The sequence below is a fragment of the Plecotus auritus genome, assembly GCF_963455305.1.
Source record: "Plecotus auritus genome assembly, chromosome: 2".
NCBI classification, from domain to species: Eukaryota; Metazoa; Chordata; class Mammalia; order Chiroptera; family Vespertilionidae; genus Plecotus; species Plecotus auritus.
Window position 1 is genome coordinate 144952297 of NC_137771.1, and position 23768 is coordinate 144976064.

General features: G+C 44.8%; 1 pseudogene across 1 annotated transcript; it reads right to left on the minus strand.

Annotated features, from left to right (window-relative positions):
- Nucleotides 1-21662: 21662 nt before the first annotated feature.
- LOC308241221 (threonylcarbamoyl-AMP synthase-like) lies at nucleotides 21663-23264 on the minus strand (annotated as a pseudogene). The gene is made up of 2 exons: nucleotides 23249-23264; nucleotides 21663-22422 (listed from the first exon to the last, which is right to left on the minus strand). The product of its transcript is annotated as a threonylcarbamoyl-AMP synthase-like (transcript).
- Nucleotides 23265-23768: the final 504 nt, after the last annotated feature.

The following is a 23768-nucleotide window of genomic DNA, read 5'->3' on the forward strand; positions in this document are numbered from 1 at the left end:
TTGTGTGGCCCAGGCTTTTTCAGTTTCAGGAATAAAAACGCCCAAAACACGTTCAATCTTTTCCTTCTTGCCCTTAGAAATGATTAAAGGTGGGATTTCAGTGCCATCCAGACGAATTCCCAAAATACAGGAAACACGTGCAGTGGAGGGAATGTACGCTAAGGAGGCACCCCGCTGTTCAATTGTTGTTTGAGATGATTGGCCCATAAACACTGCAGTTTCATCCATAGCAATCATGTTGGAAAGATTGTATTTAGAGAAGGCAGCATCATCAATAAAGGACTTGAATGCAAGTGCTCGCTTAATATCTTGAGTATCTTCCAACCTAAACAATGTTGTAGATCTTCTTAAAGACAGTTCACTTTGCTGAAGGAAATTATCCAGCCAGTGTTGTGATGCTTTGAAGTCTTCGGGGGCTATGTCAAACTGTGGTGCCATTGCAAGGGCAAATTCTTGAATCTGAGCCCTATTCACAACCAAAGCCTTTGCTCTCCTGTCAACAACCCATTCACAGATCAGGTCTTCCAGCTCGGAAAATAATGGTCGCCGACCTGATCCACACTTGCGCTTTTTAGCATTTCCCTTGTCCACTTGTTCAATGAGGTTACCATACTCTGCTCGCCATTTTCGGACCAATCGGATACTCAACATCTTCTCTTTGCAGAAAGCAGTAAGATTTTGGCCCCAAGAGTCTTCCACGATTCCTTTCTTGTACTCCACGGAGTAGCTTTTTCTTTTTGCGCTCATTTCTAGGGGTAAAAAAAAAGGAATTGGGGTATCAAGGTGGGGGGAGGGGGATCACTTAAAATGACACAGGGGGGATCAGAGGGGGGAATCAAAATGGCACAGGAGAATCAGAGGGGGGATTACCATTTTAGTAACCCCTTTTGATCCTCCTGTGTCATTTTGATTGCCCCCTCTGATCCTCCTGTGACATTTTAAGTGATCCCCCTCCCCCCACCCCTGTGCCACTGAACACCTTCACCAGCCATCCCCCCTACCCCTTTATCAGACATTTACCCCCTGGGGCCTGCCTGGGGACTGTCACTGGGCTTGCTGGGGCCTGGAACTGGGCTGGAGCAGGGTCTGCCACTGACTGAGAACCTTCAGTCATCATGAAGGCGGCCGCGAGCATCAGGTAGTGTCACCAGAGACAGACCAGCACTCACCACCTTCGCCGCGTCCCATCCGCTCTAATCCTCCTGTTCTTCTACACGCATCTGCGAAAGTCTCCTCCTCTCTCCCGCCCCGCGCTCACCGCTCACTCCGACCTCCACTCCGCCTCCACGCAGCAGTGATGTCAGGACTCCGCATAACGTCACTGGTTGCTAGACGCCAGTTGGGCGGCCCTAGCGACCAGTTTACGGTAAATTAATTTTCATTCTGAGACAGAGCCTGGGGGTCTTATTTTCGGGGGATGCCTTATATTTCACTCAGAAGGAAACCTGTAAGTAGGTCTTATTTTCGGAGGATGTCTTATTTTCGGGAAACACGGGTAATATAATGTTGTAGTATACTATACTTTATAGGATAGGAAAAGATAGTATGGTGCATACAGATGTAAATAACCTCAAAAACAATAGGTAATAGTAAAATGTAGTAATTAGGAAGTGGTGAGTTTTAAGTATCTATTACCTTAGTTTTATTTTTTTAATATATTTTTATTAATTTCAGAGAGGGAAGGAGAGAGAAATAGAAACATCAATGATGAGAGAGAATCATTGATTGGCTGCCTCCTGCACGCCCCCTACTGGGGATCGAGTCCACAACCCAGGCATGTGCCCTTGACTGGAATCGAACCCAGGATCCTTCAGTCCGCAGACCAACGCTCTAACCATTGAGCCAAACTAGCTAGGGCTCTATTACCTTAGTTTTAAAAATAATTTATTTAAATGTATGTTTATATAATTTAATTTTTAATAATGTTTATTGTTAACAGCCAGCTAACAGATTTCCTGAAAATTTAAGAGTTAGCTCTTGCAAGCCAATGTAAGCAAACTCTACACTGTGTTCATTATTTTTAAGGCCAGAGAGAGTGTGTTGATTTCCTAGTATCCCTGACCCCTAACCCAGAAGAGGGCATTATAAAAGGCACTCAGTACAATTGTTGAAAGAATGAATTAATATTCAATGAGTCTACATGTCTAATCCTCTTTGCATCACTGAGGAGCCAGATCTCTTCCCTAGGCAAAACAGGAACATTTTTTTCACCTGCCCCACTGAGTTTATTTACCACCACCACACCCGTTTTGTTTTTAAGAAACAAAGGGAGTCTTCAGATGTAAAATTTTGTAAATGTTTTGATAAAAGAAATTTGGGAGTAAAGAGTACAAATATATTTTGAATGAAAATAGTTAATAGCAAAGCATTTAAGGGCTTGATTGATTGTATAAAAACTGGCTCAAAATAATGCACATAAATGAGAAGTGATGCATATAAATCTACTTCATAATTTTCAAAGGTAGATCCTGCCTCTCTTCCATGTTCATTCTGTTAGTTCTCTTGCCTAATGATAGAGTGGAGTATTCATTCATTCTTTCTTTACTTATTTAGTTACTAATAATTAGACTGGGTGTGGGGCAAAAAACCTCATAGTATTTATTCACATAATAAGGCCTGAAGAATCCTAGGCTACTTGCTCTAGAAACTACCTTATAACTTCTGTATTTTTGTCAAAACGCCTTAAACATCTGCGTGATGGTGCGCCGAGTGACAGCCCAGAAAGCGGCAGGCTGGGTTACACTGGTCACTCAGGGGAACTGCTGGCTTCCATCCTCCGTGGCTACTTCTGAACCAGGGTTGATGGCTTACTCAATCCCCCGTGCCCTAGATGGTTTTTCTTTGAAGAACAAAAGAAACAGATATAAATTTTAATGAATCTTATTAATGCTTATCGCTGAAAGAGGTACCCCAATTAGGGTATAGAGAAGTGAAAATAAACATGCTTGGCCGCATGTAGCAGAAACCCTGAGGTTCCCCTCTTTATTTAAATAGACAACGAGACACCTAACATAAGAAAAAAATCCCTGCTTCACTACAAAGAACTAAAGTTCTCTTGCACCTTAAACAACACTTAGGAAAGACACATAGCAGATTTTCATGCAGCAGCTCTGCCACCGATGGTGGGTCGGCGGGATAGATGAGCTCCTCTGACAATCAATTTCTCATCCACATGTTCACCAAACAAACTGGACAAATCTCCTGTTTGAGTAGTAAAGGATGTTTTAAGAAGTCTCCATTTATTTCAAAATTAGATCAACTATACTGTACAGATGCTATAAGCAACCTGAAAAAACATATAGTCTGGTGGAATAACTCCACATTTCCCAAATAGTGCCTTGCCCGAGTGCCTTGAAGAAGATTCAGAAAGTGGTTAAACTGGACAACAGTTCATATGAGATCTGGTGTAGGAGCAGAAGCTGGGAGGAAAGTGTGGGAAGCAGTCCTTGATTTTCAAGAACAGAGTTAGGAACCTAGTAAACTCTTCCTCCCCTCAAGTCATAATTCTTTTGGTTTTGGTCTTTAAACCTGAGGCTTCAGCCCTAGCCGGTTGCCCATGGTTAGAGCGTTGGCCCTCCTAACCACTGAGCAACCAACTGAAGGGTTGCGGGTTCAATTCCAGTCAAGAGCATGTACCTCAGTTGCAGGCTCGATCCAAGGCCCCAGGGTGCGTATGGGAGGGAGAAACCAATTGATGTGCCCTTCTCAAATCTATGTTTCTCTCTCTGTCTCTCTCCCTCCCTTTCACTCTCCCTAAAAATCAATGGGGAAAAATATCTTCCAGTGAGGATTAACATAAAAAACAAACAAAACAAAACAAAAACAAAAAAACCTGAGGCTTTAGGAATATTTATTAAATTTTTCTGTTCTCTTTCTTGATCTTATTGTGAATATTTCATAAATATTCAAGCTGTGAGGGAAATCTGGCAGAAACATCTGTCACCCCGTTGATTGCCAAGGTTGGCTGGGTGTATTATTCACCTTCATTCCTCAGTTTCTCCTACTGGGTCTTTTTGAGAATCTTGTGCTTAGTGAAAAGGAAAATCTTTCCCTGGCAGGAGGTCATCCTGTTTATGAAAGGTACATGGGAAACAGTTGTTCCAACCTGGGACAGAGGGGATTCCTAGGCCTTTTAGTGCTAAAACCTATACACTGAGTGGCCAGATTATTATGATCTCTGAACACATAATAATCTGGCCACTCAGTGTGTGTGTGTGTGTGTGTGTGTGTGTGTGTGTGTGTGTGTATTAGAGGCCCAGTGCATGAATTTGTGCATGGGTGGGGTCCAGCCAGCCTGGCCAGGGGAAGGGGACATGGGCGGTTGGCTGGCCTGCCTACTGGTCAAACTCCTGGTTGAGGGAACAATTTGCATAATAGCCTTTTATTACATAGGATATACACTGAGTGGCCAGATTATTATGCGTTCAGAGATCATAATAATCTGGCCACTCAGTGTAAAATCCCAGCAAATTAGAACTGGTCACTCTAGTAGTGAGCTATGCTCCCTTACTAGCCTGCCCAAACACATTCTCAATTATTGATGACAGATTATAATGATGATGTATCGACATTCAATGATGTTTCAAACTATTCTTGAAAGGCAACAACTGGCTTTAATGGCTTTCAATACTATCTCATCAATATATGAAACTATCCACCGTACTGAACATTAGAAGTTGGTGTTTAGACTACTACTCAAAGGTAGCCAATCAATGATTCTCTTTCATCATTGATGTTTCAATCTCTCCCTCCCTCCCCCTGCCTCTCCGAAATCAATAAAAAATGTTTTTTAAAAAACTGAAGAAACATTAAGTTTCCTCAGTAACACGTTACGTATAAAAGCTTTACACATCGAGGAAACATATTCCCTAAAAAAGATGCCTATGTGAGCCCTTTATGTGTTGTCTCCAAAAAATAAGCAAACAAATGCCAGCAGAGATCCAAGGCCGTGGATCTCTTTCTGACGCCAACCAGAGGTGATTTATTTTGAGTGAACGGTGTCTCTGGAGACAAAGATATGCTACCATTTCAGGGCTGCTTCTAGGCTCCCATACGTCTGAGGCAGCTGGAGGGGAAGCTGGGCTGTACCTGCATCCACACTATGGACCGCTCACCAGTTCGCGTCAGCGAGGAGGAGCAGGGCTGGCGGGGCGTCCTGACTTCAGCAGCACCATAGCACTGGGCATCCAGTGGTCCAGATGCAGGTGAAGAAGGGAAGCCGGGACCATCTCCTCTGGAAGAAAGGAATGCGATGGATGCAACCAATACTGTTACCAGTTTGCTCCTGGGTCTTTGAAAAAATAAAGTGTGCCAGGTAGAAGGTATCAAGGGAGAAAGAGAGATAGTGCCTTCAGTGCTGGTCTTCTGTTTTAGCAGATTCAATTCACATCACCTACAGGCAAACATCTGTCTGGATCATCAACAATTTAGGGGGAACAAAGCAGGCTGTTTTCTTTTCATTTTCAGTTTGTACCCTTTGGTTCCCCTGTGCAGGGAAGGTTCTTTAGTGAGATGCTTGATCCTCTACTCAGTAAACTCTTAGCTGCGGTCCTCAACTGACCAAGAAATGAGGTTAGGAGTTAAATCCCCTTGATCCAACACAATATCATTATCATCTGAATGTATTTAATGACTTGGCAAAATAATATGCTTCATGAGAACAAAGATGATTATTTTAATTACACATCTGAAGACTTTTGCCTTTATGTCATGGTTCCTTCTTTAAAATATATTTTTATTGATTTCAGAGAGAGGAAGGGAGAGGGAGAGAAAGAAACATCAATGATAAGAGAGAAAGAATCATTGCTCAGCTGCCTCCTGCATGCCCTCATTGGGGATTGTGCCCACAAAACTGACTGGGAATTGAACTTTGACCTCTTGGTGCATGGGATGATGCTAAACCAACTGAGCCACAACAATAAAGATTTTTTTAAAAATCAATGGAAAAATATCCTCGGGTGAGGATTAACAACAGACCCTCTGTCAGATCTCATAATATTGCAGTGGCCCTCTGCTCAGTACTTCAGTACTTCAGTACTCATTCTGTCCCATCAACGCCCTCCTTCAGTGATCCCATCCAGTCTCCGGGCTTCAAAAGCCATACATGTGCTAAACACTCCCAGATTTATGTTGTCAGTTCAGGCTTTTTTCCAAAAATTCCGTCTCATATTGCTATGGTTCACATGTCTGTGTTTTCCCCCACCCCAGCCAATTCCTAAAATCCTAACCCAAAAAGGTGATGGTTTTATTAAGTGGAGACTTTGAGAGGTGGTTAGTTCATGAGGGTGGAGTCCTCAGAAATGGGATTAGTGCCCTTCCAAAAGAGACCCCAGAGAGCTGCCTTATCCTTTCCACCACGTGAGGATATAGTAAGAAGCCTGCAACTTGAAAGAGACCATCTGACCATGTTGGCACCCTGATCTTCGACTTTCAGGTTCCAGAATTGTGAGAAGTAAATTTCTGTCATGTATAAGCTGCCCCCTCTATGGTATCATGTTATAGCAACCTGAATAGGCTAAGACATATATCAAACTGGCTGCTTAATATTTCTACTTGGATGTCTGATAAGCGTATCAAAATTTACATGTCCAAAAGTTAGCTTGTTAACATCTCCCTCTGATCCACCTATAACCTTCTCCATCTCAACTGTCTTTTCTTGACTCCTCTCTCTCACACTCCATATCCAACCCAACCCACCTTAAAAATAAATACACCCAAGATCCAAGTGCTTCCCACCACTACCTCAGCTACTACCCTAGTCTTTTAGTCATCATCATCTCTTCTTAAATTACTGCCGTATTGCCCTAGATGGTCTCCTTGCCTCTTCCCTTGCACTGTTTCAACCAATTCTCGACATAGCAACCAGTGATCCTTTAAAAACATGTCAGATCAATTTACTCCTCTCCTCAAAACTGCAAAGCTCCCCATTTCCATCCATTGAAACAGTCTTCACAATGGCTAAAAAGCCCTGCAATAGTCTGTAACTCCCTCCTCCTCCTTGCCTCTCTGACTTCTATTATTTACCTCACCCCAGCCCAACCAGCTGTCCCACAAGCATTGGCCTCTTTGCTGCTCCATGAACACACCAAACACCATCCCACCTCAGGGTCTTTGCTCTGGTTGCCACCTGGCCTGAGACTTTGTTAATCCTGGTATCTATATAACTAACTCCTTTAACAAATTTAAATATGTATGCAATGGAGCACACACTAAACACCCTTCTAAAAATACACAGAATGTGCCCTTTCCTCCAACAACCCATGTTACCAGTCTAACTTATACACCAAACATGTTTTATATTTTTTACTTATTATGTTTATTGCTCATTGTCTAATCCTGCTAGAATGTAAGCTCTACAAGGAAGTGGTCTTTGTCTGTTCCCTAGGGTATCCATTTTTGACATATACTCAGTGTTTAATATTTGTTGAATGATTACTTTTTTCATTGATTTCAGAGAGGAAGGGAGAGAGATAGAAACATCAATGATGAGAAAGAATCATTGATTGGCTGCCTCTGGCATGCCCCCTACCGGGGGGCGGTATCGAGCCCACAACTTGGGGATGTGCCCTTTGCTGGAATCGAACCTGAGACCCTTTAGTCCACAGGCCAACGCTCTATCCACTGAGCAAAACTGGTTAGGGCTGAATGATTATTATTTTAAAGCCTCTTTACTTCTCCTGAGTTCTGTGTTTCCTAAACTTATTGACCTTAGATCTCTCGGTCTTTTTTTTAATCCACAATGCCTACTAATATCCTTTAAAAAGAAAAAAGTGCTCCTCCACACTATCGAGTTTGGGAAATTCTGATACGTACTATATAAATATGTGCTTTACACATCTTCCTCATTTAAATTCTATGCCCCCTGTCATCTTTTTTTTTTTAATATATATTTTATTGATTTTTACAGAGAGGAAGGGAGAGGGATAGAGAGTTGGAAACATCAATGGGAGAGAAACATCAATCAGCTGCCTCCTGCACACCTCCTACTGGGGATATGCCCGCAACCAAGGTACATACCCTTGACCAGAATCGAACCTGGGACCCTTCAGTCCACAGGCCGACGCTCTATCCACTGAGCCAAACCGGTTAGGGCGCCCCCTGTCATCTTGAGACTAATTTTGATGACTGCTAAACTTTTAAGTTCACCATTAAATATTGGTAGCTGAGAAAGAGTAAGCAGTGCTGACATTAAGAGATTTCTTGAAGCAAACTTTGACCTGAAGGAATGTAATACTAATGTAGATGTTGTCTAGCTTTTGGGCCATGGGTGAAGTTACTTGGGGCACACATTTTTCAGAAATATCTGGCAGATCATATGCCTCCTCACCATCACTTATCATGTGAGGGTGTACTGGGTGCCCACTTCCACAATGTAGAGATGAATCAATAATGCAAATCCATCTGACCTCTTTATTGAATAATCTTTGCCAGTCCAACTACTTACATCAATATCAACATTAAGGAAGGAATAAAAGCAGTTGTATTTTGTCAGTTATGATTTTTAAATTTTATTTTAGAGAGAGAAGAAGGGGAGAGAGAGAGAAACATCAATATGAGAGAGGAACATTTATCGGCTGCCTCCATCATGCACTCTGACAGGGATCAAACCTTTAACCTGGGTATGTGTCCTGACCCGGCATCAAACCCAGCACCTTTTGGTGTACGGGACGATGCTCCAACCAACTGAGCCACAGCAGTCAGAGCAGTTATGAATTTTAAGTGGGAAATAGTTTGCATAAAAGTAAAAATAGCTCTAGCTGGTTTGGCTCAGTGGATAGAGCATTGGCCTGTGGACCGAAAGGTCCTGGGTTCAATTCTGGTCAAGGGCACATGCCCAGTTGTGGGCTCGATCCCAAGTAAGGGGCATGTAGGAGGCAGCCAATCAGTGATTCTCTCTCATCACTGATGTTTCTATCTCTCCCTCTCCCTTCCTCTCTGAAATCAATAAAAATATATTTAAAAATAAATACATAAATAAATAAATAAAAATAAAAGTAAAAATAAGGCAATGGCTAGGCTACAAAAATTGGCCCATAGAAGGTCTTAAGCGTTTCAATTTAATTACAATAAGACATGTGTTTCTGTTGATGCTGAATCAACTCCTTAACCTTATCCCTTTAGTGCTTTCTTTGCAAGCCCAGTAAGCTTCTTAAGAAAAAAAAAAATCAGAAAACCACATCTTTCAAAATTAGAAAGTGGTAACTACCAGGAAACAAAATGAATCACGGGGTCACTGCTGAATTTTGTAATGGTTTAAGCTCTCCCTCACATAAACTGCCTCCTGTTCACTCTTCTTCCACTCCGATGACGTCAGCCAGTTTCATTCCTTTGTCAGGAAGCCAAAGAGAAAACTGGGATAGCATGACTGTGTCCCCAATAGCCATCTTGGAATATGTAGCTATTATTTTGCTTACAAAGAGAAAACAAGGAAATCTAAGGTCTTATTTAGACTGGATCAAGAATATCTACCAACAACAACACATTTCAAGCGTCCAAAAATTTCCCAACGTGTCTGCATGATGTCACATAGGCAAGATATTTTGAGTAAGAAATTGTAGAGTCACAGGATGTTGATATGGAAAGACTTTTGGAGAATATTTAGACTACCCCCATCATTCTGTTTTGCATATGCGAGGAAACCAAGTCTGGAGAAATTAAGTGCACAATTTATTTACTTTTTTTTTTTCTTCTTTTTTTGGCTTTGGTACATTGGAAATATAATATAACTTGTCTATGCCAAGAGTAGCCAGTAGGGGGCATTGTCTAGCCCTCCAAAATGCCTGGCTCTCACTCAGAAATGATGTTTTCTCTTTCATTTCCCAGAATTTACAAAGCCCAGATAATCTTTTCTTTCCTCCACCCTCTTTCATTTCCCTCCCACTTCATTCCTAAGATACAGAATCAGTTGTGATAGGAGCAAGGAATCTGAAGAATCTTGCTCTGCTTCAGAGAAAAATGGGTGACATTAAAACGATCTTCATCATAGTGTAATAATAAAAAGTACCGCTAGATGGCAGCATAGGCTACACATTCCCAACCAGACCACTACACAAAAGAAAACCACAATGTTTTGCGCGAACCAACACAGGCAAATAATTAAAAGATTAATTATGTAATGCCTAATGATTCAGGCAAAAAGAAAATCCCAGTTATCGAGGAAAATGCATTTTTTTTTTATCTTGAATGAAGATTCACCAACGATGTTGATTTTCTGAACACTGAACAGCATTCTCTGGAAATGCTGATAGAGGTAAGTACTGTGGGAAAAGAAACTTTCTATTAAAATAAAGTGCCTATCATGAGTAGTGTATTTTTTAAGTATATTTTTGTTGATTTCAGAGAGTAAGGAAGAGGAAGAGAGAGATAGAAACATCAATGATGAGGATCATTGATCAGCTGCCTCCTGCAGCCCCCTACTGGAGATCAAGACTCGAACTTGGGACCCTTCAGTCAGGCCAATGGTCTATCCACTGAGCCAAACTGGCTAGGACATGAGTAGTGTATTAAAAGGGCATGAGCCTTGGTCATGGTTTGATTCCTGATCAGGGCACATGCCTGAGTTGTGGGCTGGATCCCAGTAGGGGGTGTGCAGGAGGCAGGGGATCAATGATTCTCCCTCATCATGACATTTCCATCCCACTCTCCCTTCCTCTCTGAAATTAATAACAACATACTTTTAAAAAAAGAATGCAATTGACATTACCAGACCAAGAAGTTTTCACAGTATCCCCAAATCACCGAAAAGTTATAAAAATTAAATGGAACATCTCATCATAGTAAAATTTCTTCACACACACAAAAAAAAAGTTGAAAAGGAAGGAAGGAAATGAAGCTGCAACCAAAGTAAGTGGCTTATTTGTTTGCAAGAAAGTTATTTACTTATGGCATGTGGATTACATGATGATTCATTGCAGCAACTGAAGAAATGTAATAAAAAAAATAATAAACCTGTTTAAGACCATTAGCCTAGCCCTGACCGGTTTGGCTCAGTGGATAGAGCGTTGGCCTGTGGACTGAAGGGTCCCGGGTTCAATTCCAGTCAAGGGCATGTAGCCTGGTTGCGGGCACGTCCCCAGTAGGGGGTGTGCGGGAGGCAGCTGATCGATGTTTCTCTCTCATCGATGTTTCTGGCTTTCTATCCCTCTCCCTTCCTCTCTGTAAAAAAAATCAATAAAATATATTTTTTTTTAAAAAAAAAAAAGACCATTAGCCTTTGTGTTTCAGGATAGGAAAGAGCCTCATCTCTCCCCCTCCCCTCCTTGCTCATGAAGTGGGGTTCTTGGAGTACCACTAGAATAAGCATTTCCAGAGGCCCCAATGGGAGGATGAGATATGAGATATAGTGAGAAGAAAGCTTTATTCCTGTGGAGTTACACCTGGGTTTCCAAAGTCCCATTTCCCTTAGTCCAGTCCTAGAAGAGGTATAACTGGGGCTCCAGTAGAGCTAAAATCAGAGCCAGTGCCCACAGTTTGCTTTCCACGTTGGAGCTGGGTCCAGTACAACATCAGGCTAGTTTACCTTGTGTCTCCCACTGCAGTCCATTAGTCCATTGAGTGTGGAGTCCGCATGGCCACATGGCTATGGAGGAAACATGGATGAATGCAAGTGATAAGGGGTGGCTAGCCAGCTTAACTAGGCAGACAGGAAGGGAGGGCGGGGTCCAGAGAAGATAGATGCATCTCTGGCCCGAACAATTAAAGTCATAAGGTAGATCTAAAGCAGCCCTGACCTAAGGGGTAATAAAACATCTCCAGCCAGGACAACTGAGAGGAAGCCATAAGGGAGGTCAAAAGCATCTCTAACCTGAACAAATAAGATAACCAAAAAAAGGAGAAATGTGGATGGAGGGGCCGTGGAAACTCATTACAAGGCTAAGGTCCCACGGTGGGAAAGGCACAATAAGGGAAAGGGTGGTCTCTAGGATATATAATACCTCAAAACAAAGAGAGCAGTAACCACCCCTCTTTAGGAGAGACAGAGTCTTAGAATTAGAAGCTTAAATTTAGTTTTAGAGGTAGTGTCTACTTGCAATAAAGTTTCTATACTTCTCACTTGCCACCTTTTGTCTGTAGCTTCATTCTTCAAATTCATCTGGACAAGAACCCAGAAAGAAGTCACCCTTGCACCCTGCTCACCAAAAAAAAAAAACAAAACAAAACTCAAAAAACCCAAATCACAAGGAAGCCAAGCACGAGCCACTAGCCAAGAGAGAGCACTCCTTTATTTACAGGATTATACATTCCTAAATTTTCAGTGCTTGAGTGGCCACACCCATTCTGGCCAATCCATATTCCCAAGGTGTGACTGACATATAAGAACCTTTCCTATGTCACCCCAACTTTCCTGGGAATGTGTCTATCTTCCTTTGTCCAGTCCCCTTCCCCCAATATTTTGCAGGGAATAGGCTGGTGGTTCCCTGGGGAGTGCAAAGCTACAGCTCCCTGGTGATGCTGTCCAAATGACATGCCTACAATGCCTGGCCTTCCCTTTGCTCCTTTCCTATCCTATCTAATAAAGAAGGAATATGCTAATTGACCCTCACGCCGTCGCAAAGATGGCAGCACCCACAGCCAATAAGGAGGGAATATGCTAATTGACTGTCCCACCCTCAAAGATGGTGGCGCCCACAGCCAATAAGGAGGGAATATGCTAATTGACTGCTACACCCTCAAAGATGGCTGTGCCCACAGCCACAAGATGGCAGTGCCCAGTCCCCTCAGCCCTGCCGGGGTGGCAGGCGCCCAGCAAGGCCAGGCTGCGCGCCTGCCTCAGGAGGCCCCCAGTCCCCTCAGTCCCCCAGCTGCCCAGGGCCACCTGAGGCTCAGGTAACCAGGGCCAGCCGAGGCTTGCGCTGCCAGCAGTGGCAGCAGCAGAGGTGTGATAAGGCATCACCTTCCCCTGATTGCTGGGTCACCTCCCGCCCCTGAGGGCTCCTGGACTGTGAGAGGGGGCAGGCCGGGCTGAGGGACTCCCACTCCAGTGCATGAATTTTCATGCACCGGGCCTCTAGTTATTAATAACTAGGTAATTACAATGGTATCATTTGACTGAGATCAACTACTTAAAGTTTTGAGACCACTGGGAACAACATCAATGGTCAATTTAAATTATTTAGTGAAGGCAAGTTATTTTGAGAGGTTTTCCTTGGCTCTTAATAAGTTGACAAATGTTATTGATAATGCTCATTTGTGCCTGTTGATTCTAGGAGTCAATGTTTGGAGTGACTGAAGAATTAGCCTCTGAATCCGCTGCCGGCAACAGGTGAAAATATTTTTAAAGAAGTTGAGAAAACTCTAATCAATATACCTCAAGTGAAATCAGCTATGATGTGTTACAACCTATGTAAGCAGAAACAGGCTCATTTTGACAGATTTCCACTTGTGAAAATGTAAGTTTTTTATAGCCTACGGTTATAACATCAGTGTACTGTATTATCAATCAACAGGTACTTTGTAGAAAACATCTACCATGTGTCACTGGATGGGTAGTGTCAACAATAAACATTTGCTCTCATGGACTTAACTGTTGTCACTCCACATATTTTGTCACAATCAGCAGCTAAATATCCTGACTTGCTCTACCACACAGCATTTGATGACTTACCAGTGGTAACATTTTCTTGTGAATTTTGTTTTTTAACTCAGGGCCAAGACTAAAGTTTTTCCTAGAACCTCCCTTAACCACTATTATGGAACAATGACTGGGTGGCTTTAGAATTCATTTTTGCTAATTTGCTCATTGTGATCAATGATACTTCTTTTGTTTAAAAAAAAAAAAAAGCTCTAGCCGGTTTGGCTCAGTGGATAGAGCATCAGCCTGTGGACTGAAGGGTCCTGGGTTCCATTCTGGTCAAGGGCACATGCCTGGGTTGCGGGCTGGATCCTGGGTTGTGCAGGAGGCAGCCAATCAACGAGTCTCTCTCATCATTGATGTTTCTCTCTGTCTCTCTCTCTCCCTCTCCCTTCCTCTCTGAAATCAATAAAAATATATTTAAAATAAAAAATAAATAAAAATTAAAAAGCAAACACATCTTTATTGATCTTAGAGAGGAAGGAAGAGGGAGAGAGAGTTAGAAACATCAATGACCGATCAGCTGCCTCCTGCACGCCCCCCACTGGGGATGGAACCTGCAACCCCAGGCATGCACCCTGACTGGGAATCGAACCATGACCTTCTGGTTCATAGCTTGACACTTAACCAGTGAGCCACACCGATCAGCCAATGATACTTCTTTTTTTTTTTTTTAATTTTATTGATATTTCACAGAGAGGAAGGGAGCGGGATAGAGAGTTAGAAACATCGATGAGAGAGAAACATCGATCAGCTGCCTCCCGCACACCTCCCACTGGGGATGTGCCCGCAACCAAGGCACGTGCCCCCGACCGGAATCGAACCTGGGACCCCTCAGTCCGCAGGCCGACGCCCTATCCACTGAGCCAAACCGGCTTCGGCCAATGATACTTCTTAATGAACTTAAACTTACTAGATAGCACAGCACTTACATGCAAAACTTATTCTGTGGTAAAGTCATTTTGACAATAAAAGCAAGCTCTCCCTCCATGCTCACACAGATTTGAAGTGGTTTTATTATTCGAGCTCAAACTACAGTTTTAGCAGTATTTTATAGACCTCAATACAAATAAAAAGGAAATGTTCCAATTTCAAGACTCATTCACTTGTGCCATTGAGCAGCTTTCATTTAACTTTAAATAAGAAATGATTGGATCTCACATGCTAAAAGGAAAATGTCCAGAGAATAATATAATTCTATAATTGCCTTCCAAGAAATTAAAATCTCAACTAGGGCCTGGGGCGGGGGTGGGGTAGACTAGAGGGGGTCAATGGGGGGAAGGGGGACATATGTAATACTGTCAACAATAAAAAATTATTTTTATATATATATATTTTTTATTTCAGAGAGGAAGGGAGAGGGAGAGATAGAAACATCAATGATGAGAAAGAATCATTGATTGGCTGCCTCCTACACACTCCCTACTGGGGATCGAGCCTGCAACCCAGGCCTGTGTCCTTGACCAGAATCAAACTTGGGGCTCTTCAGCCCGCAGGCTGACGCTCTATCCACTGAACCAAACTGGCTAGGGCTAAATAATTATTTTTTTTTTAAATATATTTTATTGATATTTCACAGAGAGGAAGGGAGAGGGATAGAGAGCTAGAAACATCGATGAGAGAGAAACATCGATCGGCTGCCTCCTGCACACCTCCACTGAGGATGTGCCCGCAACCAAGGTACATGCCCTTGACCGGAATCGAACCCGGGACCCTTCAGTCCGCAGGCCGACGCTCCATCCACTGAGCCAAACCGGCTTCGGCTAAATAATTATTTTTTTAATAATAATAATAAAATGAATAGATAAATTCACGTGTCCTTGAATTGATTTCAGTATTGGACAGTGTTTATCTAGATGAAAAGACTAAGTTTGGGTACAAGATTAAATGTGTAAAATCTTGTTACAGATCAGGATTACATTTGCAATTGATTTTGATGATAGGGAATAACTTTGTTCCCTAATTAAATGTTATCCACCTTTCCCAAAAAGAATTTCATTCTTCTCTTTAGTAGACCTGTTTTACAAAAATTTGTACTGAATATTATAATGTTTTAAATCTCATCAGTGAAAATTTGGAAATCAGTTTTCTCTCTTTTTATATAAATACCCATATAGCCCTAGCTGGTTTGGCTCAGTGGATAGAGCATCAGCCTGCAGACTGAAAGGTCCCAGGTTCGATTCTGGATAGCAGGCTCAATCCCCAGTGGGGGGCATGCAGGAGGCAGCCAATCAATGATTCTCTCCCATCATTGATGTTTCTACCTCTCTCCTTCTCCCTTCCTCTCTGAAATAAATAAAAATATATTTAATAATCCTATATAATAAAAGCCTAGGTGGCAATGTCATCACAAGATGGCTATCACAAGATGGCACTCTCATGTCATCACAAGATGGCCACCATAAGATGGCCTGCAGGGGAGGGCAGTTAGGGGCAACTAGGCCAGCAGGGGAGGGCAGTTGGGGGCAAGCAGGCCCGCAGGGGAAGGAGGGCAGTTGGAGGGGACCAGGCCTACAGGGGAGGGCAGTTAAGGGCAACCAGGCCAGCAGGGGAGGGCAGTTAGCAGGGGAGGGAAGTTGGGGGCGACCAGGCCTGCAGGGGAGGGAGGGCAGTTGGGGGGGGGGGCCAGGCCTGCAGGGGAGGGCAGTTAAGGGCGACCAGGCCTGCAGGGGAGGGCAGTTAGGGGCAATTAGGCCAGCAGGGGAGAGCAGTTGGGGGAAATCAAGCTGGCAGGGGAGGGCATTTGTGGGAGATCAGGCTGGCAGGGGAGAGCAGTTGGGGGTGATTGGCCCAGCAGGGGAGGGCAGTTGGGGGCAATCAGGCTGGCAGGCAGAAGCGGTTAGGGGCAATCAGGCAGGCAGGCAGGCAGGCAGGAGAGTGGTTAGGAGCCAGCAGTCCCGGATTGTGAGAGGGATGTCCGACTGCCAGTTTAGGCTCGATCCCACTAAACCGGCAGTTGGACATCCCCCAAGGGGTCCCAGATTGGAGAGGGTGCAGGCCAGGCTGAGGGACACCCTCCCCATGCATGAATTTAGTGCACTGGGCCTCTAGTAAATAAATAAATAAATAAATACCCATATAACCTGGTTGGTGTGGCTCAGTTGGTTGAGCATTGTCTGGTGCACTGAGAGGTTGCCATTCTATTCCAGTCAGGACGCATACCTAGGTTTCAGGTTTCATCCCTGATTGAGGTGCCATGAGGGAGGCAACCAATCGATGTTTCTCTCTCTCTTCCTCTCTAAAAATGTATAAAAACATTTAAAAAGCAAAAAAAAAGAAAGAAATACCTTCAATGTTGTCTCTTAGCCCACAAAGCCTAAAATATGTACTATTTGCAGACCTCTGTTCTGGAGGAAGTAAAATCTGAGTGGGAAGTGAGTCTGAGTCAGTGGAAGGGAAGAAAAGACTTCCAGCCAAAGAAGACAGCTTGGGCATATGAGTGACAACCAACAGAATATGTGAAAAATAGTAGTTATCAACACCAAATCATATACTAGTAGATACGCTTCCTTCTGCTTACCTTTTTGAACCATCAGTAATACCAGTTTCTTCCATAAGATGGCTCCCTTTATTTTCCCAAAATTTTATTATGACAAACTTTCCTACAGAAAATTTGAAAGACTACTGTAGTGAACAACCAAATGCTCACCACTTTGATTCTCTTATTAGTATTTTGTTATGCTTGTTGTTTTATCTCCTATCTATCCACCTATCTATACCTCAACCCATTTTGGTTTTTTATGCGTCAGGACCCCTCCCCCCATATACTTAAGCAAGTATTTTATTAACTAGTGCTCAATATTTACTCACAATTTCCTTTCTTTTAAAGTAAAATTTACATATAGTGAAATGTTCAAATCTTACATGAGCATTTCCTGAATTTTGACAAAATGTGTAATTAACCCTAAACCCATAAAAATATAGGACATTGTCATTAACACAGAAAGTTCCCGAATACCCCTCCCCATTTGATTCTTCCTCTCCCTCCCAGAAGCAACCACTGTTCTGATTTTCCTGTTTCACCACAGATTAGTTTTGCATGGTGTAGAACTTAATATATACAGAGTCATGCAGTACATAATTTTTTGGTAAGTCTTTTTTAACTTAGCATAATGGTTTTGGAACTCATGTTGATATGTAAAATCAATAGTTCATTCCATTTTATTTCTGAGTAGTAGTGCATTGTATAAGTATAAATATCATAGTTTGCTCTCATGTTCACCTATTGATAGGGCACCTAGACTGTTTTCTGTCTGTATATTATCCTAAATAATAAAAGCCTAGGTGTCGTCTTGCGCAACGCCGCCACAAGATGGCCAGCAGGGGCGGACAGTTGGGCGCGACCCAGGGGAGGGCAGTTGGGTGCGATCGGCCGGCAAGGGAGCAGTTAGGCATCAATCAGGCTGGCAGGAGAGCGGTTAGGGCAGGGGTGGGCAAACTTTTTGACTCGAGGGCCACAATGGGTTCTTAAACTGGACCGGAGGGCCGGAACAAAAGCATGGATGGAGTGTTTGTGTGAACTAATATAAATTCAAAGTAAAGGAGCGGAGGGGAGAGCAAGAGAACTGGATAGAACAGCCGGAACCGGCCCGCGGGCCGTAGTTTGCCCACGGCTGGGTTAGGGGGTGATCAGGCTGGCAGACAGAAGCAGTTAGGGGCAATCAGGCAGGCAGGCAGGCGAGCAGTTAGGAGCCAACAGTCCCGGATTATGAGTGGGATGATAATCCGGGGTCCCAGATTGGAGAGGGTGCGGGCTGGACCTAGGGACATCCCCTCCCCCTGTGCAAGAATTTCGTGCACCGGGCCTCTAGTTATGAATAAAGATGCTATAAACATATATGAAGATTATTGCTTAAATTTTTTTATTATAAAACTAGTGGCCCAGTGCACAAAATTCTTGCACATTAAAAGGGGATTAGAGGAAATATTTTAATATTGCTATTTGCCCTTTCTCTATAATAGAAGTGTCAGAGATTAAAGAAAATTAGTAAATGTATATGAAAATCTTCCTTCTGTCAGAGTCTGGGGCACACCGCAGGACCCAGAGTCAAGTCCCTGCCACCCGTGGTGCCTCAAAATCACACGAGACCCAGACCCAGCTAGCCCCACCCCTATTGGGCAAGATCCAGACCCAGCCAGCCCCACCCTCGTCAAGCCCCACTGGGTGGGGGCCACAGCCTCAGGTCCCCCATCAAGCCCCGTGGGTATGGGGTGCAGCCTCAGGTCCCTGGCCCAGTGCCGGGTGGGAGCGCAGCCTCAGGTCCCCCAGCGCACCCTCAGGTTCCCTGGCCCAGTGCCGGGGTGGGGGGTGCGGCCTGAGGTCCCCCGGCCTAGGGCAGGGGGAGCAGCCTGAGGTCCCCTGGCCCAACACTTGGGCGGGGGTGAACCTTGAGGTCCCCCATCAAGCCCCGCTGGGTGGGGGGGGGGTGCGGCCTCAGGTCCCCTGGCCAGGTGCTGGGTCGGGAGGCCAGCCTGAGGTCCTCCAGCCTGGTGCTGGGGCGGAGGATGCGGCCTGAGGTCCCCCATCAAGCCCTGTCGGGTAGGGGGGGGGCACAGCCTGAGGTCCCCTGTCAAGCCCCACCAGGCAGGGGGCGCAGGCTCAGGTCCCCTACCCTGGCCCAGCACCATGCAGCCTCAGGTCCCTGCTGATTGCTCCTTAAGGCTCATTAGTGGAACTCGACCTCCGCTGTGGGTGCAGCCATCTTGTGTTATGGAAACCATCCTCCGCTGTGGGCGCCACCATCTTTGTGATGGTGTGATGGTCAATTTGCATATTCCCTCTTTATTAGATAGGCTAATACAGGTGGTATTTACTTTTCCTATTTTTCAGGAATGAATTATGGGACTTAAATCTTTTGTCCAAAGTAGATTATCATTGTTTGAAACTTTTGATCATGGAAAAGTAATTAAAAGAGTATATCACAATATAGAGACTATTCCCCTACCCAACACCCAGCTTCAACCATTATCTGCTGCTGGTCAATCACTTTTCATCCAGGCCCTTACCGACTAGACCTTCCCTCATATTATTAAGGCAAATTCCAGCCATCCTGCTGTTTCATCTGTAAATATTTAGTATATATCTGAAGGTAAACTATTGAAAATTAAACATAATGACAGTTCAGTGATAACACCTAAAGGATTAACAATACATGTTAATATCATCAAAAATCCTACCTGTATTCATATTACCTCATTGCCTGTCCAGCTAGTTTGTTCAAATCGTGCCTCAAATAAGATCCATACATTGTAATTGGTTGAGGAGGCACTTGGATTTTTCATCTATAGGCAGAGTCAGTTGTGCAACCAGTGTCTTCACCCAGGGCCCCGCTCAGGAGCACCCCATGCTTGAGGTTTAATGCTCTGCAGTCGCTTTCTTGAAAGTCTTAATAATTGTACCTTTGAATGTGTGTTTTGTAGGTGAAGTATAATGGGATGATAGAGCACATACTTGGGACTTGGAGCCTCAGCTCCCATGTGGGCCCACTTCCTGGGGCCTCCTCCCTCTCTAGGGACAGGTCCTAAAGAGTCAGGGGTTCCACAGTCCACTGATGCCAGCCTCCGCCTCTCCCTGCCCTCTCTCCAAAGCTGGCAGCACCACCCTGCCTTCCACCTGCAGCTTGATCCCCACATCCTGGATCCAGGTACATAACGCATCCCAGGGCATTGCTGGCTTGCTGTAGGCTGGGCCAGGAGGACTGTGGAAGGGATGGCTGACCCTACTTCTCCACCCCTCCTAACAAGTGAAAAAAAAAATACCTACCCTGAAAGGTCAAGAGATTGCAGAATAAAGGAAATAGCTTAATATTGTAGTACCTTTAAAGCATCTTTTTCCTGCTCTTGGTAAAAAGGACCCCACACTGGAGGTCATGAAAATTACACTGGGCCCTGAAAATTAGTTATGCAGCTAGTCCTGTCCATAGGTACTTCCTCTCTCAATCTCTCTCTCCCTCCTTCCCTCTCTCTCTCCATTTACATGCTGTTAATGAAATTCAGTTACCCTGCAGATGCCTATTGCACTCCTGTGGAGTCATTTCACATGTCCCTCTGTCCCTATCCTATATAATAAAACCCTAATATGCAAATAGACTGAATGGTGCACTGACCACCAGGGGGCACTGACCACCAGGGTGCAGACGCTCAACGCAGGCGCTCTCCCTGGTGGTCAGAAGCCAGGTTCATGGTTGGTGAGTGCAGCGGTGGTGGTGGGAGCCTCTCCCGCCTCCACTACAGGCAGGTGGTAAGGAGTGAGGAGTCCTGGATGGTAAGAGCCCCAGACTATGAGAGCCCCGGACTACGCAAGGGATGTCTGACTGCTCGCTTAGCGAGCAGTCAGACATCCTCTGAGGGGTCCCGGACTGGGAGAGGGGGTCCTGGCTGAGGCATGCCCACCCCACCCCAGTGCACGAATCTTGTGCACCAGGCCTCTAGTATTTCATATAATTGATGGTTAGATATGAAGGCTTAATTAGATGTATAGTTTTTAAAATAATGCTTTATACTTTTTAATTTGAAGAATACTTCATGATTTTTCATTTTAATGCTTCATTATTTTATTTATTTTTTATTTTTATTTTTATTTATTTTGTTGTTGCTCTTAAAGTCTCTGTTCAGCTTTTGGCTGACATATGAAATTACAGACAATAAATATAGCCCTCCTCCTCCCCAGGTATGAAGCTAAACCAGTTTCTTCTGGGGCCTGGCTACAATGTTCATAAAGACAAACTGCCTTGCCCTAGCTGGTTTGGCTCAGTGGATAGAGCGTCAGCCTAGGGACTGAAGGGTCCGAGGTTCAATTCTGGTCAAGGGCACATGCCAGGGTTGTGGGTTCGATCCCCAGTAAGGAGTGCGCAGGAGGCATCCCATCAATGATTCTCTCTCATCATTGATGTTTCTCTCTCTCTTCCTCTCCCTTCCTCTCTGAAATCAATAAAAATATATTAAAAAAAGAAAAAGACAAACTGCCATGAAAGTCAGACAGACTAGTGACGCTGTGGCCCCAGTGGCCTCTGCAAATGAGGCCTTGTCAGCCACCAGTGGACAGACACATAGTGTCCAGCATCAGTCCCTGGGCCCTCCTGTCTCCCAAGACTCAGCAGCAGGATCCCTGTAAGGGGGAGCAGCCTGGACGAATGATGCCAAACTTCCCGGGCACAGACAGGTCAACCAAAGATGAGCCGAGGGACACTCGGGGCTCTTGCCATCTCCAATCCGTCCCCCATCAATTACCAGGGGCAGCTGAGGCCTGAGGTCCTGGAACTCCTCAACATTCAGAGAACTGGCCGGGGAGCTGAGGCTGGCACTGGTGAGAGCAAGTGGTCCCCCAAACATCTGGGCCAAGTCCTGCATGGAGGCATGACCAGGAATCCGGATGCCTACAAGAGGAGTGAAGGGGTTCAGGTCCTTATTGAGCTCCTCCAAGCTTGCCATCACCAGGGTCACTGGTCCTGGTAACAGGTCTCCCAGGAGCCCCTTGAGGACTTTCACATGACAGTACCTAGACGGCACCCACGCGGCCCGGGCACAGCGGCTTGGCCTCGCCGTGGCCCTTGTGGGGTACACGGCGCCCAGTGCCGCTGAGCAGCTCGCAGAGCAGGCCAGGCCCACAGCGTGTGGGTGGGGACGGCCACCGCGGCGTCAGAGCGCAGCTGGGCCACAGCAGCCGCAGCACCTCGGTCCAATTGGCGCGTTCAGGGCTTGCGGCTCGCACGCACGGCCGGCCCGTTCCCTGTAACAGCTGGGCCCCAGGCGGCCAAGCTGGGATCGAGGGCGGAGGAGGTGGCCCTGGCGGGTGGAGCCCTCCAGCCCCTCACTCAATCCCACTCTGGCAGCCATCGCGGCCCTCCTTAAAGCTTCATAATTTTAAAGAAAGCTTCGTAATTTCTAAAGCTGTACAACTATTAAACATGTCATTTTCTAACCTAGTTACTGGGCTTTGCTCTCAAAGGCCTCCTTGAAGTCCAGGCCTGAGTCTTGGGGTTGACCAGCCTGCTGGGACCTCAGGTGGTAGAATGTAAAAAAGTAAGCCCCCGCCTACACCTGAGGAGAGAGAGTTAATGGGAAAAAACACTCCGAATGCACTTCCTGGTTTCTAGGGGTGGTAAACAGAGATGCGCCGCCCAGAGCCCTCTTCAAGCGAGGGCTTGCTGCCCATCAGGCATCGTGGCCAGCAGCAGCCTGCAGGGGTCATGGGGTCTGGCTCAGCTGCTGAGAACCACTCCCTTAGGTCATTACTTGGGCCACGCACCTCTGGTGACTAAGCACCCTGGGTGTACAGAGGTGGATCATTTGGCCCAAAGTTATTGACAGGCAGCAACTGTTCCAGAGCTCCTGGCAGGCTGACTGGGGTTTTGTTGGGCCAGCAAAGTATTTACCTTCTGCCTAACACTGTTTTCTTCCCCTTTCACAGGACTGATCCCTAATAAATATCTTGCACCCTAAATTCAGTCTCAGTAAATGCTTCCAGAGTAGCCAGCCTGTGACACAAGGTGATGTTATCCCACATGTTCTACTATCTATTACTATAGGTACATAAATATAACCTATTCTGATCTTGTTTAACTTCCCACTACACGGTTCCACCTTAATGCCGTGTGGCATCTTGAACTGAGTCTTGCAACAATTGACCCTTTCCCACACAAACATGATCCTTCCTCCCCATTTTCACCACTGCCTCACCTCCTGTATTATCCATTGCTATGTTAACAAATTATTCCCAAAACATAGTGGTTTAAAAACAATAAACACATATGGTCTCACAGGTTTTATGGGTTCAGAATTGGAGAGGGTTTGTCTGGGTGGGAACTGGCGCAGCAAGGAACACGTTCTGTCCCAGAGCTTCTGGAGGGAGCACAGAGACCTGGATTTCAGTCCAGTGATACTGATTTCTGACCTCTGACCTCCAGAATGGAAAGAAAATACATTTCCAATGTTTTAGCTACCAGTTTTGTAGAAATTTGTAATAGCAACCACAGGAATTTAATACAGCAGGTGAAGTATGTACAAAGGTGAAGAACAGTGAAGAGAAGGTAGCTTCTCGGGAGGTATACAGAGCTGAGAAGAGCACCAACGTTGGCTCAGAATTGCTCCATAAATAAATAAAGAGAATGGAATACAGCTGCGCCTTTGCCTATAAAAGAGAGTGTAACGATAAAGTCAGGAAAATAAATTATGGAGGGTGTTGTAAACCTGTGCTTTA